This window comes from Sapajus apella, unplaced genomic scaffold (assembly GCF_009761245.1).
Source record: "Sapajus apella isolate SASKATOON/1434 unplaced genomic scaffold, GSC_monkey_1.0 scaffold178, whole genome shotgun sequence".
In the NCBI taxonomy this organism is placed as follows: domain Eukaryota; kingdom Metazoa; phylum Chordata; class Mammalia; order Primates; family Cebidae; genus Sapajus; species Sapajus apella.
In genome coordinates this window covers 225,140-240,333 of record NW_022437118.1, presented here as the reverse complement: position 1 = coordinate 240,333, position 15,194 = coordinate 225,140, and positions in this window count along the sequence as shown.

The window sequence follows — 15,194 nt, the reverse complement described above, 5'->3', positions numbered from 1 at the left end:
TGTCCAAAAATCTTCTTCCACCACATTATTGTGATGGAGTCTCTCTAAGTCTAGTTCCAGAGGCTGCCCGATTTGCGAATTGCTCTTTGCTCAATTAAATCTGTTAAATTTCATTTGGCCAAGGATTTTCCTTTAACAGATGTTGTCAGAAGTGGGATCTAAAGTTGAGCTTCCAGCCACTTCCAGGAGCACTAGTGACCAAGTGAGGTACCCCCTGGGCCCACTGTGTCCTCTGCTGTCTCTCACAGCAACTGGGGATTGTGGTAAATTCTCCCTCTGATTTAGAAGCCCCACGAGCTCGTGTTCTGAGCTCTCTGAGTTTGTTTGAGCAAATTTCTGACCCAAACTGGGTTTGAAAGTCATGGCAGAAATTGGACTGGGTCTAGGATTGAATTGGATCTGATAATTAACTGGTTTGGATCCAATTAGAGGCCTTTTATAGACATATGACTGCAGAAAGAAACTGGTAGTAAGGAGCAATATTGCAGGGGGTGTAAACTTCAGCTTTTGGAAATTCGTGGGGATTTTTGTGTTCTACCCCCTCTGTTTCTTTCTTCTTGCATTTTTAGGTAAGGAAAAATCATTGGCAAAGTTGATCGAGGGGATCTGAGAACCAAAGCCAATATTTTAGGTACAAATTAGATCCTTAATTTTTGAAGAACTGAATACCTTCCAGCTTATACATGCATACGTATTAGGCCCTGGAAGCAGCAAAGGCTTAGGAAATGGTGAAATCTTACTAAAGATAAGTTACAGTAGAACATTCCAAGTAAATAATACTGGGCCAGGAGTGGTGGCTCATGCCTGTAATCCCAGCACTTCTGGGAGGCTGGCTTGAGTCAAGGAGTTTGAGACCAACCTAGGCAACATAGTGAGACCCCATCTCTCTAAAAAAGAAAAAAGAAGAAACAAATGAACAGCGCTGCACTGGAAGAAGTGCATTTGAAAATGAGTCCTCCCAAAGTAGTATCATCTAGGGATGCCTACTGATATGCAGAAGCTACTAAAGAAATTTGTCTTTTCTTTCTCTCTCTTTTTTTTTTTTGAAACAGAGTTTCTCACTCTGTTGCCCAGGTTGAAGTACAGTGGCATGATCTCAGCTCACTGCAACCTCCACCTCTCAGGCTCTAGAGATTCTCCGGCCTCAGCTTCCTGAGTAGCAGGGGTTATAAGCATGCACTGCCATACCCGGCTAATTTTTGTATTATTAGTAGAGATGGGGTTTCTCCAGGGGTGGTGGCGGGCACCTGTAATCCCAGCTACTTGGGAGGCTGAGGAAGGAGAATCACTTGAACCAGGGAGGAGGTTGCAGTGAGCCAAGATAGCACCACTGCACTCCAGCCTGGGTGACAGAACAAGACTATGTTTTTTTTAAAAAAGGGGCTGGGCACAATAGCTCACACCTATAATCCCAGCTACTGAAGAGGCAGAGGCACAAGATTTGCCTGAACCTGGGAGGTGGACGTTGCAGTGAGATTAAAATACTAAAATATGAATTACTAATATGGTACAGAAAAGCTAAATATAAATTTAGATCTGTTAATAAACAATAATTTGAAGAAGCGTCTTTTTAAAAAATTATAAAATGGTTTTTCTCTACAGATACCGACTTCATGATCCACCCGCCTCAGCCTCCCAAAGTGCTGGGATTATAGGCATGAGCCACCGTGCCCAGCCATGAATGACTATTATTTTTCAGTGACCTGTGATGCTATTTTGGTCAAGTGTTTTAAAACTTTGACATATTTAATAGGTTTCCCAAAATCAAATACCAGCTTCAAAGTTAAGTCTTTTTTGACCTGTAACTTTGGGATGCTACAGATGGTGTCTGAAGCCTCTAAAAGAGAGATAAACAGGATTATTTTGCATATTAAATTACACGGGAAGCACTGTCAAATAAGAAATGATGTTTTAAAAAATGAAGTGTACTCTTCTTCAAGTTATATGTAAATAAATATGTTATTAGTATCTGTTTCAAAATTACACGGGATTTCTAAAATTCTAATATGTCTGGGAATATGCTGTTAAGTCATAATAATGGTCATTATATTAAGTTTTTGTAGGCCACAGATATAACCAAATTTCCTTGTCAATTGTGTCTTTATGACCATTTAAAGTCATTTCCTCAGTTAATTGCCTAAGTCTGGTGCAGTTTTCCTGAAAACTTCAGAAGCATGCAAAATCCAAGAGTATTGAGTCTTTTTTTTTTTTCTTTTGAGACAAGGTCTTGCTCTGTTGCCTAGGCTGCAGCGCAGCAGCATGATTTCGGCTCATTGCAACCTCAGCCTCATAAGTAGCTGGGACTACAGGTGTGAGTCACCACACCTGGCTAATGTTTCTATTTTTTAGTAGAGATGGGGTTTCACCATGTTGGCCAGGCTGGTCTCAAACTTCTGGCCTCTAGTGATCTGCCCGCCTTGGCCTCACAAAATGCTAGGATTACAGGCATGGGCCACTGCGCCTGGCAGAGTACTGAGTCTTTAAGGAGGTTCATGAAAGGATGGAAAGGATTGTGAAAAGCATTCTTGAATACAGGTTTCTGATAACTTTAGAATCATATCATTTGGACTGAGTAAGAATTCTCAGAACTCTAATAGGGTGACTGGTTCATGAAGCTGCCAAACCAAACAGAACAAAAATGAATGGAATACCAAGAAAATACTTTGCCAGATTTTCACATGAAATCAGCCAGTACAGAAATTATTTAGAGATATAATCTGAATGAACTCCATGGTCCAAGTCAAATTACCTATAACCTACCAGTTATTCATCCTATGCACCAAAATTGGAAAAATAACTGGTAATTAAAAGGACATAAGTCCAGTGTTAAGTATGGATTCATGGAGACTCTCGATGACTTCCTTGTCCTTCCTGAGTCCTTAAAGCTTTCATTATTAAAAGCTCTGCATTTTGTGATTCATCATGGAAGAGATAAAATAATCCAAATTTAAAATATAGATATTGGTGTGGTGACTGTTCCAAATTGCTAAAAAAGGCCGGGCACAGTGGCTCACACCTGTAATCCCAACAATTTGGGAAGCCAAAGCAGGAGGATCACAGGCTTAGGAGTTCAAGGCCAGCCTGGGCAACATACTGAGACCCTGTCTCTATAAAAAACAAAAAATAAATAAATTCCAAAAATAGTTTATGACCAATATTTGGTTTGTCAAACCCACATTCCTGGGGAGACAATCAAAGCTTCAGTACGTTTCTGCTATCTGATTGGCCATTTAATCATTTACAGAGGGATTTCATTCAATTGCCATTTTCTTTTTCTTTTTTTTTTTTTGAAACAGCATCCCTTACCTTGTCACCCAGGCTGGAGTACAGTGGCACAATCTCAGCTCACTGCAACCTCCGCCTCCTGGGTTCAAGTGATTCTCCCACCTCAGCTTCCCAAGTAGCTGGGATTATAGGTGTGTGCCACCATGCCTGGCTAATTTTTGTATTTTTAATGAAGATGGGGTTTTACCATGTTGGCCAGGCTGGTCTCAAACACCTGACCTCAGGTGATCCACCCACCTCACCCTCCCAAAGGAATTGAACCTCTGATGTGAGCCACTGTGCCCGGCCTGATTGTCATTGTCAATGCATGTCTTCTGGTTGTATTAAAGCTCTCTCATCCAAGAGGGCTGAAGTTATAACAGCAGCTCATTATACCAAAGTGTATTTTCACCAGGTAAAGAAAGCTTTTCACGGTCCTCTGACTGAAGACAATCAACTCCTTCACAATACAGAACCTGAAGATGGGTTAAGGTTCTGAGAACATCGGAAAAAAACTGCCCTTGCCATCCACACTGCAGCAAACCTTCAGGACCTTGAACCTTGGATTCATTATCTCACAACTCAGAAAGGTCCTTCTACACTCTTGGAACTATACACCCATTGGAAACCTCAAGGTAAAGCTAACCAGGGAAGCTTCTCCCTAGAAAAATACAGCATCCTTGACATGGACAGCTTTTCCCCAAGATCATGAATCAAGACTTATCTGCTATCATGAGACGCTTATCTGTCCATTTTTCCCTTTGCTTTGTCTCTATGAACAATAGAAGTGAAAAGCTGGCCTGTTGTGTGCACTCATGGGATATACTTTTTTTTTTTTGAGACAAAGTCTCACTCTTGTTTCCCAGGCTGGAGTGCAGTGGCACAATCTTGGCTCACTGCAACCTCTGTCTCCCAGGTTCAAGTGATTCTCCTGCCTCAGCCTCCTGAGTAGCTGGGATTACAGGCACCGACCACCATGCCTGGCTAATTATTATTATTTTTTTGGTATTTTTAGTAGACACGGGGTTTCACCACGTTGGCCAGGCTAGTCTCGAATTCCTGACCTCAGGCTTGTGAAGGATTTTGCAGCCAGTCTTATATATGCACAATCTTATGCCTTGATAGATGGACGATGAAGGCCCAAAGTAGAGAGAAACTTTATAGTACATTTATTGCCTCATACTCAGTCAGAAACAGAACATTCGTCCGCTCTTCTTAACCTACGCCATGGTTTAAAGAGGACATTGCCAGGAGGTCTTTATTTTTCTAGATGGGCATCATTTGTTAGGCCTCTTTTTTCCATGGTTTGGAGTAAATGAACAATAATTAGAAATTTGCCCTTCATGATAGACTCTTAGCAGATTCTACTGGAAAGGCTATTGTATTAGTCCATTCTCGAACTGCTATAAAGAACTACCTGAGATGGGGTAATTTATAAAGAAACAAGGTTTAATTGGCTCACAGTTCCACAGGCTGTCCAGGAAACATGGCTGGGAAACCTCAGGAAGCTTATGATCATGGTGGAAGGTGAAGGGGAAGGAGGCACATCTTACATGGCCAGAGCAGGAGCAAGAGAGAGAAGGGCGAGGGCCACACATTTATAAACAACCAGATTTCATGAGAACTCACTCATTATCATGAGAACGGCAAGGGGGAAGTCTGCCCCCAGGATCCAACCACCTACCGCCAAGTCCCTCTCCCAACATTGGGGATTACAATTCCAACATGAGATTTGGACAGGGACACAAATCCAAACCATATCAGCTATGGTTACACAACAGACTTTGTTTTTTGTTTTTGTTTTTTTTTGAGACAGAGTCTCACTTTGTCACCCAGGCTGGAGTGTGATGGTGTGATTTCAACTCACTGCAACCTCTGCCTGCCAGGTTCAAAGGATCCCCGTGCCTCAAGTCTCTTGAGTAGTGGGGACTACAGGCACATGCTACCATGACTGGCTAATTTTTGTATTTTTAATAGAGATGGGGTTTCACCATGTTGGCCAGGCTAATCTCAAACTCCTGGCCTCAAGTGATCCGCCTGCCTTGGCCTCCCAAAGTGCTGGGATTACAGGCATGAACCACCACCCGGCCAGACTTTAAATCCTCTTGTGTGTAAACCTGAACTTAAAAAGTTTTTTAATTCTCTTGTGAAAGTTATGCTAAATAATAGAATTACTCTAGATTGCTTACTGGCTAAACAGAGTCGTATCTGTGCCATTACTGGCATTTCTTGTTGCCCATGGAGAAATAAATCAGGAATTACAGAGATTCAATTGTAGGGGATTAATGAACAGGCTGCTTGGTTAAAGTGAGCAGACTCTTCCCAAGGGGGACTGATAAAAAAAAAAAGGAGAACAAATTTTAAAAAAATAAAATAAAAAAATAAAGTGAGTAGACTATCAGCTCATTCTTTGATCTATTTTACTTTAATTGGTTTGGTGCATGGGAACCTTAGCCAGGGAACATATTCCAAACTCTTGGAATTATCCTCCTGATAGCAGTAATAGTTTCCCTGGTTTGTTGCATTCTCTCAAAAGTTTTCAGTGTTTGCATGCAGCCATCTCCAGAATGTCAAGTGGTCTCTTTTCAAATGGAATGACAAGAGCTAAAAGAACTGTGTGACCATCAAGGCACCATAACCTACGAATGACATGCTGAGGCCAGAAACCCAGAATGGTAACGGAGGCCCTAAGTTTTGGTCACACTCTCAGCTAAGCGAGAGCCTGACCAAAAGCAGGGAATTTTTAAACAAAATTATGGGAGGCCATTGTTTTGGCCTGAGTTTATGCACTGGGCCCCAGCAGACCAGACCAAACCAAAATGGAGTCACTCATGCTAAATGTGATGTCATCAAACTAAGACTTAAAGAAAACAGATCCTAGAACAGACCAGATTTTGTTTTTCTCCTATAAACGGGACATTCTAGCACAAGAAGGTACCCTGTACCTAAGTCTTACAAAAAATAGCCTGAAGTCCTTGTTCCCACCTTATAAAACCCACTAATTCCTAGTGTGTTTCAAAACCAAGTACAGTACGATAGTGATAGTGACATCAATGACTTAAGTTTTGGTCACCCTCTCCCAATTGAAAGGATGACCAAAAGGGAAAAATTGTTAAATCAAGTTTAGCCAAAGCTGCCTCCTTAAGTATTTTAAGTTCAGCCTAAAGGTTTCTCTGTACATAGTGAACTACAATCTAAATGAAGCTGTAAGTAGACTGTATTCTACTCTCGTGCTGATCACCAAGTTTTGGCCAATAAAAGGGGGCCAACTGTTCACACCATGCGCAAATAAGGCGAACACCAAGCTGTCACCAATCCAGCTATTTCTGTACCTCGCATCTGTTTTCTGTATGTAACTTTACTTTTTCTGTCCAGAAATCTTCAACCACGTGGTTGCACTGGAGCCTCTCTGAGCCTACTCTGGCTCAGGGGACTGCCTGATTTGTAAATTATTCTTTGCTCAATTACACTCTGTTCAATTTAACTTGGCTAAGGATTTCCTTTTAACACTTTGTGCCAATAAAATGAAATGAAATCTGAGATGATCCTAAGATACCAGCAAGCTTCTGGCTGTCCTACAAAGCCTAAGTCAGCTCATCTGTCTGTCATACTCTGGAGAAAGGAATCAGAACCCAGGCTTCTGTCCACCCCCTCAACACCAGAGGTCTCCTGGTGCGATCACTGTCTCCAGAGAGGGCCACCATCAGTTCTTCCCTCTGTTGTATGCATGGCACCCAGCTATCCAGAAGTGGCATCTATAACATCCCCCTGGAATTCAAGCTAGCCTGTGACTGCTTAACCAATAGCCTGTGGCATAAATGACTCTGTGCCACTTCTAGCCTTTAAGAGTGTTGACCTAAAAGAAAAGGCTGAGGCAAAAATGTAATTATCGTAAGAGTTTATCTGAGCCAAGATGAGGACAGTTGCCTGGAAGACTCAGACCCAAGAAACCGTGGAGCTGAGCTCTGTTTGACCTGTGTTACAAGCAAGCTTTTAAAGGCAAAAAAAGGTGATAAGAAGTGGGCTGATACAAAGCTGCTTCTCAGAAATTCTCATTGGTTTACAGAAATAAGATTGATTGGTGTTTGGCCATAGAGTATGAGTGATGGTGTCTAGTGGTGGCCCAGCACTTTGCGAGCTGAGGCGGGTGGATGACCTGAAGTCAGGAGCTCAAGACCTGCCTGGCCAACACGGCAAAACCCCATCTCTACTAAAAATACAAATATTAGCTGGGTGTGGTGGCACATGCCTGTAATCCTAGCTACTCAGGAGGCTGAGGCAGGAGAATAACTTGAACCTGGGAGGCAGAGGTTACAGTGAGCCAAGGTCATGTCACTTCACTCCAGCCTGGGCAACAGAGTGAGACTCCCTCTCAAAAAAAGAAGGAAAGAAAAAGAAATGTATAGCTGCTTTTGGTGACAGGCTCTCTAGAGCCCACACCACAAGCAGCTTAATTCAAGGGGGATGTGGGACACAACAGCTGCCTCATTCTTATGCTTCCCTGAGCCTGACAATCTTGAGGAGGCTCACATTCCTCAGGTTAAAAGTTCATTTTTGTTCTCAGGAGGATTGGCAGCAACTGGAGTCCTGCTCCTCCCAATTGGAAGCCAGCCTCCATGTTGTGAGGAAGCCCAGGTAGCCGCATGCGAAAGGGCCAAGCCCCTCAGCCAACAATCCCAGCCAACCTTCCAGCCATCGGCCAGCACCAAATGTGAGGGAGCCATTGTGGAGACCACAGCATGTGGAGCAGAGACAATTAGGTTCACTGAACCTAACTGCAAAATTGTGAGCAAATCAATAATTATTGTTTTTGGCTTTTTTCTTTTTTTGAGATGGAGTCTCCCTCTGCTGCCCAGGCTGGAGTGCAATGGCGGGATCTCAGTTCACTGCAACCTTTGTCTCCTGGGTTCAAGCAATTCTTATGCCTCAGCCTTCCAAGTAGCTGGATTATAGGTGTGTTCCACCTGGCTAATTTTTGTATTTTTAGTAAAGATGTGGTTTCACTGTGTTGGTCAGGCTGGTCTTGAACTCCTGACCTCAGGCGACTCTCCCGCTGCCTTGGCTTCCGAAAGTGCTGGGATTACAGGCATAAGCCACTGCACCTGGCCAATAATTGTTGTTTTAAGGCACTAATCTTTGTGGCAGTTTTTGTGTGTTTATGTTTGTTTTTGCAGCAACAGGTAACTGAAATACTTGGTAAGCTCCCCAAGTAGCCCCATGAGAGAAATAAAATTTCAAGCCCCTCCCTGGCCTGATAACTGACTGAACCATCTCTTGGCCAAGGGAACCCCAGAGACACCTTGGAATCTGAGTTCCCTGCCCTGGCAGGATGGGAGGTTGAACATGCCTTGTTATCCCCCTTTCCCCACTAACCGTGTAATGGCTTCCTTCCCTAAGGGCTGAACTGAAGCCAGCCCTTTCAAAAGATTCCACCAATTCTTTTCTGGTTTTTCTAGAAGAAAGAAAAAAACCCCGGCTCCTCCACTGATGTTAACCAACTGCCTGACACTGACTCTCTTTTTCTGCTTAATAAGAGACTCCCAACCTGGCCAGTCTACGGAGGACATGCACAGAGGTTTTTTGTGTCCTCTGTTTCACCTTTTGACATCAGAGGACCATAAACTCCACCCTTAGAGCATGCTAAGGCTGCCATTTTTTTGTGCAAGGGACCCATGAAGGAATATGAAGCTCAATTGCACATGCATACATTTTCATAAATATTTATTTCATAAATATTCATGACTCCTCCTATAGCTTATTGAAAATGTAGATTTGGCCACCCTGGTCAGCATAAATTCCTGTCTTATTCTTCCCACCCTCAAAGTGTCTGTTTCCGGCTTCTGGTTGGGTGCTACACTTCCCAGCCTGTCAACATGGCCACCCTGCAGGCTGCAACACTATGAGAAATGAAATTCTCCTTTCCAAGTTTATGAACCTCCATTCTTACACTGACACACAGAGGCCTTTCCCACGAAGTTTTAGGCACAGTAGATAGCACCTCCCTTCCTTCCCACTGGGGGTAGGGGTACTCAGCATGGCCACAGATCTCTCCAAGGAACTCTCTTTGCAAGGCATTCTCCCTCCCTGCAGTCTACTGCCTGTTTATATCCCTGACCTGCCTGAAAAGTACAAAAGATGTGGAGCTGTTTCTTTAAATTTTCTTTTTAAAATTTAAGATGTATTGGCTGGGCATGGTGGCCCATGCCTGTAATCCCAGCACTTTGGGAGGACAAGGCAGGAGGACCACTTGAGCCCAGGAGTTCTAGACTAGCCTGGCAACATAGCGAGACCTCATCTCTATTTATTTAAAAAAAAATCTGGATGTATGGGAACTCTGTCTCATGATCACTTAGATGTCAAATATCTCTCACATTAGTCCTCAGTTAAATCTGAAGCCCCAAGAACCTCATGTTCAGATCCTGTGACAGAGTCCAGGATTGGCTAGACTTCAGGCAAAAGAAGTATTGCACAGAGCAATCATTTTTCAAAATTTTTTTCAATACCGACACATCCTGGCAGAATTTTATTTGAAGGCCTAAACTAGCTAGAGGTTATGCCCCAGTTGAAGAGACCTGGGGACTCTTTCCTGCCTCCCGTAGTGACTCCTAAAATGACATAAGTGCCCTCAGTTCTGCAGAACACAATTTTAACACTACCAGTGTAAGGCAAAGAACCTGGCTTTGGAGCAGGTAAACCTCTCTGAACCTCAATGTCTTCATCTGTAAAACGTGGAGAACGAGAATAAATAATCATACCTACTTCACAGATTGTTAGGAGAGTTCAATGAAATGAGAGTGTGTCTGTGCAAAAGGAGACTGTTGAAATGACTGCGGAAGCCAGGGACTGATAAAACACTGAAAACCGGCACGTGGACCAAGCTGGCGGTGACTGAGAGGACCCAACATGGTGCCCGATTTGACCTAGATTTCTCCTAGAACCTCATTATCTGCTCATTAGCATACAAATCAGACACCCACCAGTGCCATGACAGTTCCTGGAACACCCATATTTAGTATAAAAATGGGTGGCACTACCATTCCAAGAAATCTCCACCTTTTTCCAGGAATTTTCATGAATATTCCACCCCTTGGTTAAAGAAACCCGTAAAGACAGAAACCCCAAACCCCCTAGTGTGACTCTCTTGAGTCTACCCACACTCCCTTTTCTTGAGTGTGTACCTTCACTTTGCGATAAATCTCTGTATTTTCACTATTTTCTGACTCATCCTTGAATTTCTTCTCATGATGGTGTCAAGAGCCCAGACACTGGCTGGAGGCGAGATCCCTCCAGCATTTGGGGAGCAGGTCACTGGTGTTGCTCCCTTGCAATCACTGTGGAGTAACGCTAAATGCTGTACATGCACCATTTTTTTTAACCCCAGAACAACTCCCTGGGGGTAGACACTGTTGCAGGAGAGCAGCGACTATCTGGGCTGGTGGTGTGGGCAGTAAGAAGAAATTTGTCAAGTCAGGTATAGATAAAGAAAGGCAGATGTATTAGGGAAAGCATGAAAATACGTTGCAAGGAAGCAATGGGCAAGTTAGCAAGAGAGGAGCTGACTTTGAGGAGACAAAGGCTCGCTGGAGACTTTATAGGCTGGTGCTTGTGCTGCGTGCTGAAGCGGGCTGTGCAGTGCTGATAACGCCAAGGTTGCGCTGAGCTAACTTGCAGGTGTCTGGTGATAGTTGGGTGCAGCAAGATTGTGAGTTATCTCCACAGGAGGGCTATGTGTCCGGGACCATGAAGAAAGGCAGACTCATAGCTTATCTGTTGTTTTTTTTGCTTTCCCCTCATCCTGCCACCCTGACTCCTTTTCCCTAATGAGGACTCTACAGATACCGCTTTTACAAGTTACCCCCTTCTACAAGTTAGAACGCTGAGGTTCAGCAAGGTTAACACAGCAATTTCCAAGTTTGGCTGACCATCAGAATAACTGGGGAGCCCTTAAAATGCACATTCCCAGGCCTCCCCACCCCCACAGACCAACAGTACCAGCCCTTAGTTTTGTAGGGTCCGAGATCACACACCTCCCCAGTGGGAAGACAGAGCTGGGCCTGCGGTGAGGCTGGCGAGGCCCTCGCTGTCAGGTGCCCGTCTGCCTGTGACCCAGAGAGCACGGGCCTCCTTCCAATGTGCACCTTTGGTCTCACCCAAGACCTGCCCATAGCAAAACTGGTATTGGGATTCCAGATCTGCCTGCAGAAAGTCCACACCCTTAGCCACAAAAGTATGATTATTAATACTGCAGCCCCAGGATGCCTTAGGGCAGGGATTCTCAAACTGGAGCCCACATCCAAATCACCTGGAGTGCTTGTTAAAACGGAGTGCTGGGCCCCATCCTGTTTCTGAGTCATCAGGTCTGGTTGGGGCTGAGTATTTACCTTTCTGACAAGATCCCAGGTGGAGCTGATTCTGCCGGCCCAGATACCAGACTTAGAGATTCGCCGCCTGAAGGTGGAAGGAGCCCGCATCTTGAGCAAGAGTTCCCTTCTCTAGATTCTTCTCTCAGAGTCTATGATGAAATGCGCTGGGCAGCTGGATTGCCTGACCCTACAGCCCTGAGACTCCAATTCCAAGTCGTAGTAAATTCCCTCATCGCTCACCTGCACCCAAGCATCTTGATGCAGGGATTCTACACTGGTCCCCGTTCCAGTAAGGAAATAGTATCCTAGGAAAGGGTCTAAGATTTGACAGCAGGGAGGGGTCAGGCCTTAGCAAGGTCAGCACTGATAAAGTCTCTGGCTTCTGACCATTCTGTTGGCTCCATCATCCACATGAGGGCTTCTGGGATGGTGCTGTTGAGTTCCTGTTCGTCTCTGTGCGTTTTGTAGCCCCACATTTACATGGCTGTCTGGGGAAAGGAGAACCTGGTCTGACCGTTGCTAGGGGTGCTCCCTCTGTGAGTGATCGTCCTGACAGCAGTTGCAGACATTTCCACTAATTAGTTAATTTTATGTGTACCTAGTTAGTGCCCTAAAAGCAAATCTACAAATTAATGGCAGTTCACATGCAAATGAATGAAATTCACAAAATCCCCAGACTATGGTTTTGGTTTTCGTTTTTAAACAGGCCTACAGCCCATGGACCAGCACTGGGTATTTTCTTCTCATCCTCAAAAAAAAAAAACGTTTCTGATTCACTGAGCACCTAATTGCACAGCTCATAAGGGAAGTTCCTTCTAAAATGAAAACCCAGCATCCTGCGGGCATCGGCAGGATGCCTTACTCATTTCCACCTGTTACCAATTGCAGACTCACTCAGCTGCCAGCACCGCTCTCCTCAGCACCCTTATTTCCCCCACCTGTCTGACCCCTGACCCTTGACCCTTACCTCTTCCTCCCAATGTCCTTATTTGAATCTGGGCCCACTATGATTGGGGAAAGAGCTCTGAAGAAGGTGTCAGGACATGTGGTTTCACCTGCTAACGAGCTGCACGCATCTAGCAGTTACCTTTCCTCTTTAGGCTTTGGTTTTCTCATCTAAATATCTATGAGGGTAACAGGAGGGTGGTTTCTCCTCAGGAAAATGGAAGGCCCTGCTGGGAAGAGGAATCAAGACAGGAAATGAGATAGCCCTTGGGTCAGGAGAGGAAGGACCTGCTCTGGGGCTTTGGGAATTGGACTTGGAGGGGCTGGGAGGGCAGGAAGCAGCTCTGGCCTAGGGTGAGCTGGTCCTGGCTAGTCAGAAGGGAGACTTGTGGCATCACTGAGTAGCCATTTTGGTTTTTGCCGGCGGCTGTGGTGAGGGACCACTTCTCACCTCAAGGTGATGTCAAGAGTTCTCGAAGCACCTTCTCCTGAGTCATGGGGAGAACTGGCCCAAGCTGGCCGGAGACTGACTTGTGACCCACTGTGTGTGCATGAGTTCAAAGACATCAGTCTCCAAGACTCTGTGGCCATGGCGCCCAGGCTAGGTCGAGGCTAACTATAACCCTGCAGAGGAGTCCTTATCCCAGTTCTGAGCTCCGAGAAACCACTGTGGCATGGGAGGCAGGCCTCGGCAGCCTGGACTCTTCCTGCGGAGACAGGGTCCCTGTCCTTGAGACAGTTCCTGAGTGGACATGGTGTACTACTGGCCATGGGCTTGTTGGTAGCAGCCACGACTGAGAGTAGCCTTTTAGGCCTCTTTGTTTCTTCTCAGGGAGCTGAAGTTACCATGACTAGGAAGCACCCAGGGGTCCTTAGATTGGCTATGGGAGGAGTTCCAGGGAGGACTTTTTAAGAGACCACGCCTTGTAAGAAGGACATTTAAAATAATTAGTGTGTTGGGAACATGGAGTCACTTCTTTAGACCTTAAAAAATAATTTCTTGGCCGTGCACAGTGGTTCACGCCTGTAATCCCAGCATTTTGGGAGGCCAAGGTGGGTGGATTGCCTGAGGTCAGGAGTTCAAGACCAGCCTGGCCAACATAGCGAAATCCCATCTCTACTAAAAATACAAAAAATTTGCTGGGTGTTCTGGTGGTCACCTGTCATCCCAGCTACTCGGGAGGCTGAGGCAGGAGAATCGCTTGAACCCAGGAGGCAGAGGTTGCAGTGAGCTGAGATCGGGCCATTGCATGGGCAACAAGAAAAAGACTCTGTCTCAAATAATAATAATAATAAGTTATTTTCATTTAAGTGGGTAAAGCAAGACATTTGGTTAAGAGAACTAGCCTATGATCTTATGGGTTACCAGCAATCACATTCCATGATTCTGTGAGATGTCCCAGATCTCTTACTTAATTGAACTTAGCCAGTGTTACTTATTTAGCACATACCTAGCACAGTGTGCCAGGAACACTTGACATGCATTATTGTCATTATTGTATCTAATGTAACATTTCTTTCCTTTTTCTTTTTTTTAAAAGACAGGGTCTTGCTCTGTCACCCAGGCTAGAATTTACTGGCGTGATCTCAGCTCACTGCAACCTCCACTTCCCGTGGTCAAGTGATTCTCCTGCCTCAGCCTCCTGAGTAGCTGGGACTATAGGCATGCACCACCAAGCCCAGCTAATTTTTTGTATTTTTAGTAGAGATGCAGTTTCACCATGTTGGCCAGGCTGGTCTCGAACTCCTGACCTCAAGTGATCCACCTGCCTTGGCCGTCTAAAGTGCTGAGATTACAGGTGTGAGCCACTGTGCCCTGCCAGTTGTATCTAATATAATATTTCTGCAAAGCCGGTGCTATCCATATCGTACCCTGAAGAATCTGAGGCTCAGTAAAGGTAAGTAATTGACAAGTCATGTAACTTGTAAGGAGTGGAGCCAGGAGTCCAACCAGGCCTGAATGTGACTTCAGAATCCCCTGATTTGCAGCCTAGAGCCTCACTCCTGGGTTCTGTTCCAGGACCAGCCCCACCTGGAGGTCCCTAACTCTGGTGCAAGTCAGGAGCTCACCTTTGTGCATGGAGCAGAGGGACTCTCCCCTCAGTGTGAGGACTGGGCACTGGGAGGCAGCCGACTCACACCTGGGACACTGCTAGGGGAGGGCTGGAGTGAAACACTGGTCCATCCAAGCAGAACCAACACATGGTAGAATGTTTAAAAAGTCCTTTTCAACTGTTGGGCATGGTGGTCACATCTCTCATCCCAGCGCTTTGGGAGGCCAAGGGAAGAGGACTGCTTGAATACGAGACCAGCCTGGGCAACATAGTGAAACCCCGTCTCTACAAAAAATAAACAAAACTAGCCAGGTGTGCTGGTGCATGCCTGTAGTCCCAGCTACTCAGGAGGCTGAGGTGGGAGGATGGCTTGAGCCCTGGAGATGGGGGCTGCAGTGAGCTATGATCCTGCCACCACAACCCAGCCTGTGTGATAGAGTGAGACCCTGTCACAGAAAAAGAAAAAAAAAGGCCTTTTCATAGTCTAATTTTTTTGAAATACAATACCCACAACATGGTTAAACAATTCAAATGTATTTTCAAATAGTTTAAAAAAAAAAAAATGCTG